The sequence below is a fragment of the Brassica napus genome, unplaced genomic scaffold (genome assembly GCF_020379485.1).
Source record: "Brassica napus cultivar Da-Ae unplaced genomic scaffold, Da-Ae ScsIHWf_1332;HRSCAF=1901, whole genome shotgun sequence".
In the NCBI taxonomy this organism is placed as follows: domain Eukaryota; kingdom Viridiplantae; phylum Streptophyta; class Magnoliopsida; order Brassicales; family Brassicaceae; genus Brassica; species Brassica napus.
Genome location: NW_026014749.1, coordinates 332,784 through 345,090, shown reverse-complemented (window position 1 = coordinate 345,090; position 12,307 = coordinate 332,784). Strand labels below are relative to the sequence as shown.

At 41.5% G+C, this 12,307-nt stretch overlaps 1 non-coding gene across 1 annotated transcript; it reads right to left on the bottom strand.

Annotated features, from left to right (window-relative positions):
• Nucleotides 1-4,822: 4,822 nt before the first annotated feature.
• LOC125596929 lies at nt 4,823-4,929 on the bottom strand. Its single transcript, XR_007331328.1, has one exon. It is a non-coding gene; the product is annotated as a small nucleolar RNA R71 (small nucleolar RNA).
• Between the last annotated feature and the right edge of the window lie 7,378 nt (nt 4,930-12,307).

The window sequence follows — 12,307 nt, the reverse complement described above, 5'->3', positions numbered from 1 at the left end:
AAAGTGGGGTAACTTCTTCATGCCAACTCCTATGAGATTTATTCAACTTCCTGGTGATTCTCCACCACTTTATGTATCCAAATCAAGCTTCTCACAAAGTGATTCATCCTGGTTTGATTGGAATGACAGAGAAGCTGTCCTATTCCCAAACTGGGAAACTGGAATCACCTGATTTGAAAGTGGGATAACTTCTTTTCGCCAACTCCTATGAGATTTATTCAACTTCCTGGTGATTCTCCACAACTTTATGTATCTAAATCAAGCTTCTCAAAAAGTGAATCATCCTGGTTTGATGGGAACGACGATGAAGCTGTGCTATTCCCAAACTAGGAAACTGGAATCACCTGATTTGAAAGTGGGATAACTTCTTCATCCCAACTCCTATGAGATTTATTCAACTTCCTGGTGATTCTCCACCACTTTATGTATCCAAATAAAGCTTCTCACAAAGTGATTCATCCTGGTTTGATTGGAACAACGATGAAGCTGTGCTATTCCCAAACTGGGAAACTAGAATCACCTTATTTGAAAGTGGGATAACTTCTTCATCCCAATTCCTATGAGATTTATTCTACTTCCTGGTGATTCTCCACCACTTTATGTATCCAAATCAAGCTTCTCACAAAGTGATTCATCCTGGTTTGACTGGAACGACGATGAAGCTGTGCTATTCCCAAACTGGAAACTGGAATCACCTGATTTGAAAGTGGGATAACTTCTTCATCCCAACTCCTATGAGATTTATTCAACATCCTGGTCATTCTCCACCACTTTATGTATCGAAATCAAGCTTCTTACAAAGAGATTCATCCTGGTTTCATTGGAACGATGAAGAAGCTGTGCTATTCCCAAACTGGGAAACTGGAATCACCTGATTTGAAAGTGGGATAACTTCTTCATCCCAACTCCTATGAGATTTATTATACTTCCTGGTGATTCTCCACCAATTTATGTATCCAAATCAAGCTTCTTACAAAGATATTCATCCTGGTTTGATTGGAACGACGAAGAAGCTGTGCTATTCCCAAACTGGGAAACTGGAATCACCTTATTTGAAAGTAGGATAACTTCTTCATCCCAACTCCTATGAGATTTATTCAACTTCCTGGTGATTCTCCACCACTTTATGTATCCAAATCAAGCTTCTTACAAAGAGATTCATCCTGGTTTGATTGGAATGACGAAGAAGATGTGCTATTCCCAAACTGGGAGACTGGAATCACCTGATTTGAAAGTGGGATAACTTCTTCATCCCAACTCCTATGAGATTTATTCAACTTCCTGGTGATTCTCCACCACTTTATGTATCCAAATCAAGCTTCTTCAAAGAGATTCATCCTGGTTTGATTGGAACGACGAAGAAGCTGTGCTATTCCCAAACTAGGAAACTGGAATCACCTGATTTGAAAGTGGGATAACTTCTTTTTGCCAACTCCTATGAGATTTATTCAACTTCCTGGTGATTCTCCACCACTTTATGTATCCAAATCAAGCTTCTCACAAAGTGATTCATCCTGGTTTGATTGGAACAACGATGAAGCTGTGCTATTCCCATACTGGGAAACTAGAATCACCTGATTTGAAAGTGGGATAACTTCTTCATGCCAACTCCTATGAGATTTATTCTACTTCCTGGTGATTCTCCACCACTTTATGTATCCAGATCAAGCTTCTCACAAAGTGATTCATCCTGGTTTTACTGGAACGACGATGAAGCTGTGCTATTCCCAAACTGGGAAACTGGAATCACCTGATTTGAAAGTGGGATAACTTCTTCATCCCAACTCCTATGAGATTTATTCAACATCCTGGTCATTCTCCACCACTTTATGTATCCAAATCAAGCTTCTTACAAAGAGATTCATCCTGGTTTCATAGGAACGATGAAGAAGCTGTGCCATTCCCAAACTGGGAAACTGGAATCACCTGATTTGAAAGTGGGATAACTTCTTTATCCCAACTCCTATGAGATTTATTCTACTTCCTGGTGATTCTCCACCACTTTATGTATCCAGATCACGCTTCTTACAAAGAGATTCATCCTGGTTTGATTGGAACGACGAAGAAGCTGTGCTATTCCCAAACTGGGAAACTGGAATCACCATATTTGAAAGTAGGATAACTTCTTCACGCCAACTCCTATAAGATTTATTCAACTTCCTGGTCATTCTCCACCACTTTATGTATCCAAATCAAGCTTCTCACAAAGAGATTCATCCTAGTTTGATTGGAACAACGAAGAAGCTGTGCTATTCCCAAACTGGGAAACTGGAATCACCTGATTTGAAATTGGGATAACTTCTTCATCCCAACTCCTATGAGATTTATTCAACTTCCTGGTGATTCTCCACCACTTTATGTATCCAAATCAAGCTTCTTACAAAGTGATTCATCCTGGTTTGATTGGAAGGACAAAGAAGCTGTCTTATTCCCAAACTGGGAAACTGGAATCACCTGATTTGAAAGTGGGATAACTTCTTTTCGCCAACTCCTATGAGATTTATTCAACTTCCTGGTGATTCTACACCACTTTATGTATCCAAATCAAGCTTCTCACAAAGTGATTCATCCTGGTTTGATTGGAACAACGATGAAGCTGTGCTATTCCCATACTGGGAAACTAGAATCACCTGATTTGAAAGTGGGATAATGATATCTTGCATATTTGCATTGTTTTATTCATTCATCCATGAGCATTTTCATCATATAGATTAGGATTTAGTCATGTGTAGGTTGCATTTTGCATTCATTGTCCTTATTAGGTGTTGGAGTGCCACATGGAGTTCTTGGGGACATTTGGATGCATTTGGAGCTTAAAGGACGTGAAACAGGTGATCATTGGACGAGCAGAGCATGGGAGCGAGGTTCCGCAGCGACGTCATGAGGTCGCTCCAAAGCACCTCTCAGAGCGACCTAGCTAGAGCGACCCCGTGGAGTCGCTCGCCATATTTCATCCCGTTGGAAGCCCAGAGCGACTTGCCCAAAGCGACGCACCGAGGTCGCTCGCATCTCACACCCCTCTCGGAGCGACCTCCCAAAGCGACACCCCGAGGTCGCTCGCGTCTCTATGGCGAGACGACAAGAAGCGAAGCCCGGAGCGACCTCTCAGAGCGACCCACTGAGGTCGCTCCCGAAGGCCGGAGCGACTTGTCGGAGCGACATGCCGAGGTCGCTCCGCGTCTATTGTTGGGTCGATTTCTATTTTACTTAAGGGCCTTTTGGTCATTTCATTATGCACGTTTTACCCTTCTAAAAAACCTATGTTTTAATACTTTGTAAGCCACCAGAGGCAGATTATCTTTTATCTTTTGATCTATTGAGAAATACACAAGAACTCTCTTGAGAAGTTCATCTCTTGGATTTTGATTTGTTATGTTCTTGTGTTCTTGTTGATTTCTTATCTATTTCTCTACATGATTAATCTGAAATCCAATATGGGTTTAAGAGGAATCATGGAGATTAGTGAGTAATCACCTTTTGAATTCATGGGTTAGGGAGATTAAGGGTGATTAGGTTAGTTCTAGGATGTTTTAGTGTAGATCATTCTTGTTCCTTGCTAGTAGAGTAATCATAATGCATCTTCTGAGTTGGCCACTCAGTTGTTGATCCTTAGGCATTTCTCACCCGAAAGGTGTTCGATGAAATGCCCGAGACAACTCTCCTAGGCTTTTAGTATACTTTGCCAAAGACATTTGTTGTTAAAGGTGCTAAGATAGCTAATAGACTTGTTAGTAATGATTGCTTTCATATTATTCAACCAAAGACATTTGATGTTTGAGATATGTTAGCAAATGAGCATTCATCTAGACATAGAGCTTGCTTAGAATTGTGTCTAGGCTTAAGGTTGATAGTTTGATTGATCATTTGCCATCCTTAGTTCGATACTTGATCACCCAAGGTCTAATCCCTATGCCCATGAGTTCTCTTTTCCCTTAGTCAAGAAAGTATCATTCTGTTATTGCTTTTTAGTTTTAGTCATAGCTTAAAACCCATCTAAATCATTGGTTGCACTTAGATTAAGTGAGTACTTGCATTCTCAGTGCTTTGATATCCCTCAGAACTGGTTCGACAATCTTTTATACTACAACATTTGTCTTAGGAGCCTTGAAAACTCCTAACATCAAATTGGCGCCGTTGCCAAATTCTGAGTAGATTTAAACATTGAGATTTAGTCACTTGCTTGAGACTAAGTCATTTTTATTTTCTTTTGTTACTGATTCTCTTTCTTCACCTCCCTTTAATCTACAGGTGTATGAACTTGAGGAGCAGGGGTCCATCAAACCTAGTTCCAAGAGCTGCAGACATCAGAGCTTTAGAGAGAGAGTGTGCTAGAAAGAGAAGAGCAGAAGAGCAACAGGCTCAATTGCAGAGATTGCACACTGATATGGGAGACATACATCAGCATGATGCAGGCGTAAATGGCGCTAATAACAATGCTCCAAACCAACAGCGAGCAGCTCGACCCATTGGCACTTACGACCGCCCCAACATTCATGGTCATAGATTGGGAATCCGAGCACCCGCTGTGGCAGCCAACAACTTTGAGATCAAATCAGGACTCCTCAACGTGATCGAGAACAACAAGTATCATGGCTTGGCTCTAGAGGATCCATTTGATCACTTGGACAGGTTCGACAGCTACTGTGGGTTGTCAAAAACCAATGGTGTGTCCGAAGATGCCTTAAAGCTCAAGCTATTCCCTTTCTCTTTGGGGGATAAGGCACGTCAGTGGGAGAAGTCTCTACCCAGTGACTCCATCACCACTTGGGATGACTGCAAGAAAGCATTCTTGGAGAAGTTCTTCTCTACTTCAAGAACTGCTAAGCTGAGAAACGAGATTTCCAGCTTTCAACAGAAGAACTTGGAAGGCTTCAGTGAAGCCTGGGAGAGATTCAAGGGCTACCAAGCTCAATGCCCACACCATGGCTTTTCTAAGGAGAGCTTGCTGAGCACATTCTACCGTGGTGCTCTTCCTAAGTACAGAGCCAGACTGGATACAGCTAGCAATGGGTTCTTCTTGGGGAGAACTGAGGAGGATGCAGAAGAGCTGGTTGACAACATGGTAAAGAGTGATGCAGTCTACAGTGGAGACCACGACAGAGGCAGTAGAACAGATGATAAGCAGACGAGGAAAGAGATCAAAGCTTTGGAAGACAAGATCGACCTACTCATTGCTGAAAAAGCAACCCAAGAGCAGCTGAAGTTTGTTGGTAACTCCAAGCAGGAAGATCCACTTGCTGTCAATGAGGTTGAGGGTTTGGAAGGTCAAGAGGAGTTGTGTTTCATCAACAACAATGGTAGCTGGTACAAAAAGGAGCCCAACTTTCAGTACAACAACTACCAACAGAAATCCTATCCCAACAACCAACAGAGTGGTTATCCGCCTAGAAACAACCAGCAAGGCAGCTATCAGCCTCAGCAAAACCCCTCGTCTGGTTCCTCTGCTCCTCAAGAGAGCAGCACTGATACCTTACTGAAACAAATCTTGGAGTCTCAGACTAGAAGTGAGAAGCAAGTTGGTTATGAGTTGAAGAACCTTCATTCCAAGATTGATGGGAGCTACAATGAGCTCAACAACAAATTCTCACACCTTGCTTCTACAGTCAGGAATTTAGAGAATCATTTGCTTCCATGAACACTCACCAGAATCGCCAGCAAGGATCTCTACCTGGAAAGTCTGACCAAAATCCCAAGGAGGCCAAAGCTATCACCCTTAGGAGTGGTAAGCAGTTACCTCCTAGAACCCTCACCAAGGATGCTGAGAAACTAGGTGAGGGGGTTGCCATCAACATAGATGATGAAGTGGTGATTGTTGATGAGAAGATCAATGACGAGATCTTGGAGAAGATAGTGGAAGCCAAAGGTAAAGGAAAGGTTGGAGAAGAGAAGAAGACAGTAAAGGATGGTGAAGTTGTTACTCCAGCAAGTGAAAGTTCTTTTGTTCCTCCTCCCTATGAACCCAAACTTCCATTCCCTGGTAGATTCAAGAAGCAGCTGCTAGAGAAGTACAAGGCTCTGTTTGAGAAGCAAATGAGTGAAGCTCAGGTTGCAATGCCCATCATCGATGCTTTCATGTTGATTCCTCAATACAACAAGTTCCTGAAAGATGTTGTAGCTGCAAAGAAGAAGGAGATGGAAGGCATGATGATTCTTACCCATGAGTGCAATGCCATCATCCAGAGGCTTGATGTTCCAGAGAAATTAGAGGATCCAGGAAGCTTCACACTACCTTGTGCTCTTGGACCTATGGTATTTGAGAAAAGTCTCTGCGATTTGGGAGCTAGTGTCAGCTTGATGCCTTTGTCTGTTGCAAAGAAGCTTGGATTCACTCAGTACAAGAAGTGTAGACTCTCTCTGGTGTTAGCTGATCGTTCAGTGAAGTATCCTGTGGGCATCTTAGAGGACCTCCCTGTGAAGATTGGAAGGTATGAGATACCTACAGATTTTGTGGTGCTTGAGATGGGTGAGGAGGCTCAAGACCCATTGATTCTAGGAAGGCCATTCTTAGCTACAGCAGGAGCTATTGTTAATGTGAAGGAAGGCACGATTGATCTCCATTTGGGTAAAGAGAACATCCTCCACTTTGACATCAAGGAGAAAATGAGGAAACCAACTGTGTTCGGGCAAGCCTTCTACATTGAAGAGATGGCCACTCCTGCTGATGAGCACCTTGAAGAGTTACCACCTGAGGACGACGAGGAGGGAGCATCTCCCTCTACTCATTCCCCATAGAAGGTAACCCACCACACTCCCTTGTATATACCATTTCATTTTTGCATATTAGTCTTCTTTTCGGTATCTCTCTCTACTTGACAACACAGAGACTGTGTAACTCAAGTTTGGGGGAGGTACCAAGTATTTGATCATGTTTGCTTTGATGTTGTTTCATTGAGTCATGCATTGCATACCTATTTGCATATAAAAAAAAAACAATCATTTAGTTTGCATCATTTGCATTTCTAGGAGAGTCTAGAGCATATAGGTTGCATTCACTTGCATTGGGAGCAATGATTTTAAATGCCTTGTAAAGAACACTACGTTGCACCTGAGTAGCTTTTGCACCTCTCAAAAAGACTTGTATGTTTCGAGCCTTGAAAACTCTTCCTGAAACTTGTTGATTGCTGAAACTCAGTCTTTGAAGCCAACTACAACCTTATTTGAACTGAACGAACTTAATGCTTCTTGCTCATGGTCCCTTGTGTACTGAGTCATGGCTATACACACTTGAGTTGTCACATCCTTTATGCCAATCTTTTTTGACAAACTCTAGTGGTAGACCACTCCCAAAACCCTTCCCTCCTTTTAAGCTTTCATTGTTTGATGAGTGAGGCCTTTTTCGGAAAGTCTTACATGTGCATAATGTTGAGAGTATCGGGAACGACAATGCTTGATCTTCATTCTTGCTAGATTGGGCACTCTATTGTCTAGCTATAGGTGGGGGTGAGTGTTGTGATTATGATTTGGGAGAAATGAAAAAGGAAAAGAATAGACTCTTTGTGCTTAAGTGAATTGTTTTATTGGGATAAGTAGAGAAGCCTCTAGCTCAAGTTTTGAAAAGTCTTGGCCCCCAGCCTAAAAAAAAAAAAAAAAAAAAAAAAAAAAAAAGAAAAACGAAAAAAAAAGAGAAAAAAAAAAAAAAGAAAAAGAAAAGAAAAAGGGGGCTAGCAAAGTTGTTAGGAGCTAAGAAATGTTTTGAGGTTGTGAAAAATCCCTTGTAGATTTCAAAGAGAAGGAGTTAAAGTTCTTAGGATCTTTTGGTGAGAGATGTGAGTTGGGTTTGACATTTGGGAATGATTGTGTAATTGTATGTTTGGGAAAAGGGTAGAACAATGGAGATTGAGCATTGTATGCATGAGTTGGTCCCTTTCTTAGATATATTATGTGCAATGTCAAGGCTACTTGTTTTGAGAGTAAACCACCTTAAAGATCATATGTTTTGAACCTCTTGAATCACTTGAATAAAAGCCTTCCCTTACCCAACCAAATGACTTGGACCAACTGACCATTTGCAAGAATTCACCTGATGTTTTGTGCTTAATGAATGTGAGAGTTGGTTGATTTGAATGTGTGGATGCTTGATGATGAGTGTAAGAACAAAAAGAGTTAAGATAGGCCTAGAGAAGCTAGAGTGTAATAAGAGAGTGTGCTAGTTGTGTTTCTTTTGGCTATGTGCTCCCACCTTCAACCTCTCTCCCTATGAGTTCTAGAAAGTTCACTTGTGGACAAGTAAAAGAACAAGTTTGGGGGAGTTGATATCTTGCATATTTGCATTGTTTTATCCATTCATCCATGAGCATTTTCATCATATAGATTAGGATTTAGTCATGTGTAGGTTGCATTTTGCATTCATTGTCCTTATTAGGTGTTGGAGTGCCACATGGAGTTCTTGGGGACATTTGGATGCATTTGGAGCTTAAAGGACGTGAAACAGGTGATCATTGGACGAGCAGAGCATGGGAGCGAGGTTCCGCAGCGACGTCATGAGGTCGCTCCAAAGCACCTCTCAGAGCGACCTAGCTAGAGCGACCCCGTGAAGTCGCTCGCCATATTCATCCCGTTGGAAGCCCAGAGCGACTTGCCCAGAGCGACGCACCGAGGTCGCTCGCATCTCACACCCCTCTCGGAGCGACCTCCCAAAGCGACACCCCGAGGTCGCTCGCGTCTCTATGGCGAGACGACACGAAGCGAAGCCCGGAGCGACCTCTCAGAGCGACCCACTGAGGTCGCTCCCGAAGGCCGGAGCGACTTGTCGGAGCGACATGCCGAGGTCGCTCCGCGTCTATTGTTGGGCTCGATTTCTATTTTACTTAAGGGCCTTTTGGTCATTTCATTATGCACGTTTTACACTTCTAAAAACCTATGTTTTAAACTTTGTAGCCACCAGAGGCAGATTATCTTTTATCTTTTGATCTATTGAGAAATACACAAGAACTCTCTTGAGAAGTTCATCTCTTGGATTTTGATTGTTATGTTCTTGTGTTCTTGTTGATTTCTTATCTATTTCTCTACATGATTAATCTGAAATCCAATATGGGTTTAAGAGGAATCATGGAGATTAGTGAGTAATCACCTTTTGAATTCATGGGTTAGGGAGATTAAGGGTGATTAGGTTAGTTCTAGGATGTTTTAGTGTAGATCATTCTTGTTCCTTGCTAGTAGAGTAATCATAATGCATCTTCTGAGTTGGCCACTCAGTTGTTGATCCTTAGGCATTTCTCACCCGAAAGGTGTTCGATGAAATGCCCGAGACAACTCTCCTAGGCTTTTAGTATACTTTGCCAAAGACATTTGTTGTTAAAGGTGCTAAGATAGCTAATAGACTTGTTAGTAATGATTGCTTTCATATTATTCAACCAAAGACATTTGATGTTTGAGATATGTTAGCAAATGAGCATTCATCTAGACATAGAGCTTGCTTAGAATTGTGTCTAGGCTTAAGGTTGATAGTTTGATTGATCATTTGCCATCCTTAGTTCGATACTTGATCACCCAAGGTCTAATCCCTATGCCCATGAGTTCTCTTTTCCCTTAGTCAAGAAAGTATCATTCTGTTATTGCTTTTTAGTTTTAGTCATAGCTTAAAACCCATCTAAATCATTGGTTGCACTTAGATTAAGTGAGTACTTGCATTCTCAGTGCTTTGATATCCCTTAGAACTGGTTCGACAATCTTTTATACTACAACATTTGTCTTAGGAGCCTTGAAAACTCCTAACATCAGATAACTTCTTCATGCCAACTCCTATGAGATTTATTCTACTTCCTGGTGATTCTCCACCACTTTATGTATCCAGATCAAGCTTCTCACAAAGTGATTCATCCTGGTTTTACTGGAACGACGATGAAGCTGTGCTATTCCCAAACTGGGAAACTGGAATCACCTGATTTGAAAGTGGGATAACTTCTTCATCCCAACTCCTATGAGATTTATTCAACATCCTGGTCATTCTCCACCACTTTATGTATCCAAATCAAGCTTCTTACAAAGAGATTCATCCTGGTTTCATAGGAACGATGAAGAAGCTGTGCTATTCCCAAACTGGGAAACTGGAATCACCTGATTTGAAAGTGGGATAACTTCTTTATCCCAACTCCTATGAGATTTATTCTACTTCCTGGTGATTCTCCACCACTTTATGTATCCAGATCAAGCTTCTTACAAAGAGATTCATCCTGGTTTGATTGGAACGACGAAGAAGCTGTGCTATTCCCAAACTGGGAAACTGGAATCACCTATTTGAAAGTAGGATAACTTCTTCACGCCAACTCCTATGAGATTTATTCAACTTCCTGGTCATTCTCCACCACTTTATGTATCCAAATCAAGCTTCTCACAAAGAGATTCATCCTAGTTTGATTGGAACGACGAAGAAGCTGTGCTATTCCCAAACTGGGAAACTGGAATCACCTGATTTGAAATTGGGATAACTTCTTCATCCCAACTCCTATGAGATTTATTCAACTTCCTGGTGATTCTCCACCACTTTATGTATCCAAATCAAGCTTCTTACAAAGTGATTCATCCTGGTTTGATTGGAAGGACAAAGAAGCTGTCTTTTCCCAAACTGGGAAACTGGAATCACCTGATTTGAAAGTGGGATAACTTCTTTTCGCCAACTCCTATGAGATTTATTCAACTTCCTGGTGATTCTCCACCACTTTATGTATCCAAATCAAGCTTCTCACAAAGTGATTCATCCTGGCTTGATTGGAACGACGATGAAGCTGTGCTATTCCCAAACTGGGAAACTGGAATCACCTGATTTGAAAGTGGGATAACTTCTTCATGCCAACTCTTATGAGATTTATTCAACTTCCTGGTGATTCTCCACCACTTTATGTATCCAAATCAAGCTTCTCACAAAGTGATTCATCCTGGTTTGATTGGAACGACGATGAAGCTGTGCTATTCCCAAACTGGGAAACTGGAATCACCTGATTTGAAAGTGGGATAACTTCTTCATCCCAACTCCTATGAGATTTATTCAACTTCCTGGTGATTCTCCACCACTTTATGTATCCAAATCAAGCTTCTTACAAAGAGATTCATCCTGGTTTGATTGGAACGACGAAGAAGATGTGCTATTCCCAAACTGGGAAACTGGAATCACCTGATTTGAAAGTGGGATAACTTCTTCATCCCAACTCCTATGAGATTTATTCAACTTCCTGGTGATTCTCCACCACTTTATGTATCCAAATCAAGCTTCTTACAAAGAGATTCATCCTGGTTTGATTGGAACGACGAAGAAGCTGTGCTATTCCCAAACTGGGAAACTGGAATCACCTGATTTGAAAGTGGGATAACTTCTTTTCGCCAACTCCTATGAGATTTATTCAACTTCCTGGTGATTCTCCACCACTTTATGTATCCAAATCAAGCTTCTCACAAAGTGATTCATCCTGGTTTGATTGGAACGACGAAGAAGCTGTGCTATTCCCAAACTGGGAAACTGGAATCACCTGATTTGAAAGTGGGATAACTTCTTCATCCCAACTCCTATGAGATTTATTCAACTTCCTGGTGATTCTCCACCACTTTATGTATCCAAATCAAGCTTCTCACAAAGTGATTCATCCTGGTTTGATTGGAACGACGACGAAGCTGTGCTATTCCCAAACTGGGAAACTGGAATCACCTGATTTGAAAGTGGGATAACTTCTTCATCCCAACTCCTATGAGATTTATTCAACTTCCTGGTGATTCTCCACCACTTTATGTATCCAAATCAAGCTTCTCACAAAGTGATTCATCCTGGTTTGATTGGAACGACGAAGAAGCTGTGCTATTCCCAAACTGGGAAACTGGAATCACCTGATTTGAAAGTGGGATAACTTCTTCATCCCAACTCCTATGAGATTTATTCAACTTCCTGGTGATTCTCCACCACTTTATGTATCCAAATCAAGCTTCTACAAAGAGATTCATCCTGGTTTGATTGGAACGACGAAGAAGCTGTGCTATTCCCAAACTGGGAAACTGGAATCACCTGATTTGAAAGTGGGATAACTTCTTCATCCCAACTCCTATGAGATTTATTCAACTTCCTGGTGATTCTCCACCACTTTATGTATCCAAATCAAGCTTCTTACAAAGAGATTCATCCTGGTTTGATTGGAACGACGAAGAAGCTGTGCTATTCCCAAACTGGGAAACTGGAATCACCTGATTTGAAAGTGGGATAACTTCTTCACGCCAACTCCTATGAGATTTATTCAACTTCCTGGTGATTCTCCACCACTTTATGTATCCAAATCAAGCTTCTCACAAAGAGATTCATCCTGGTTTGATTGGAACGACGAAGAAG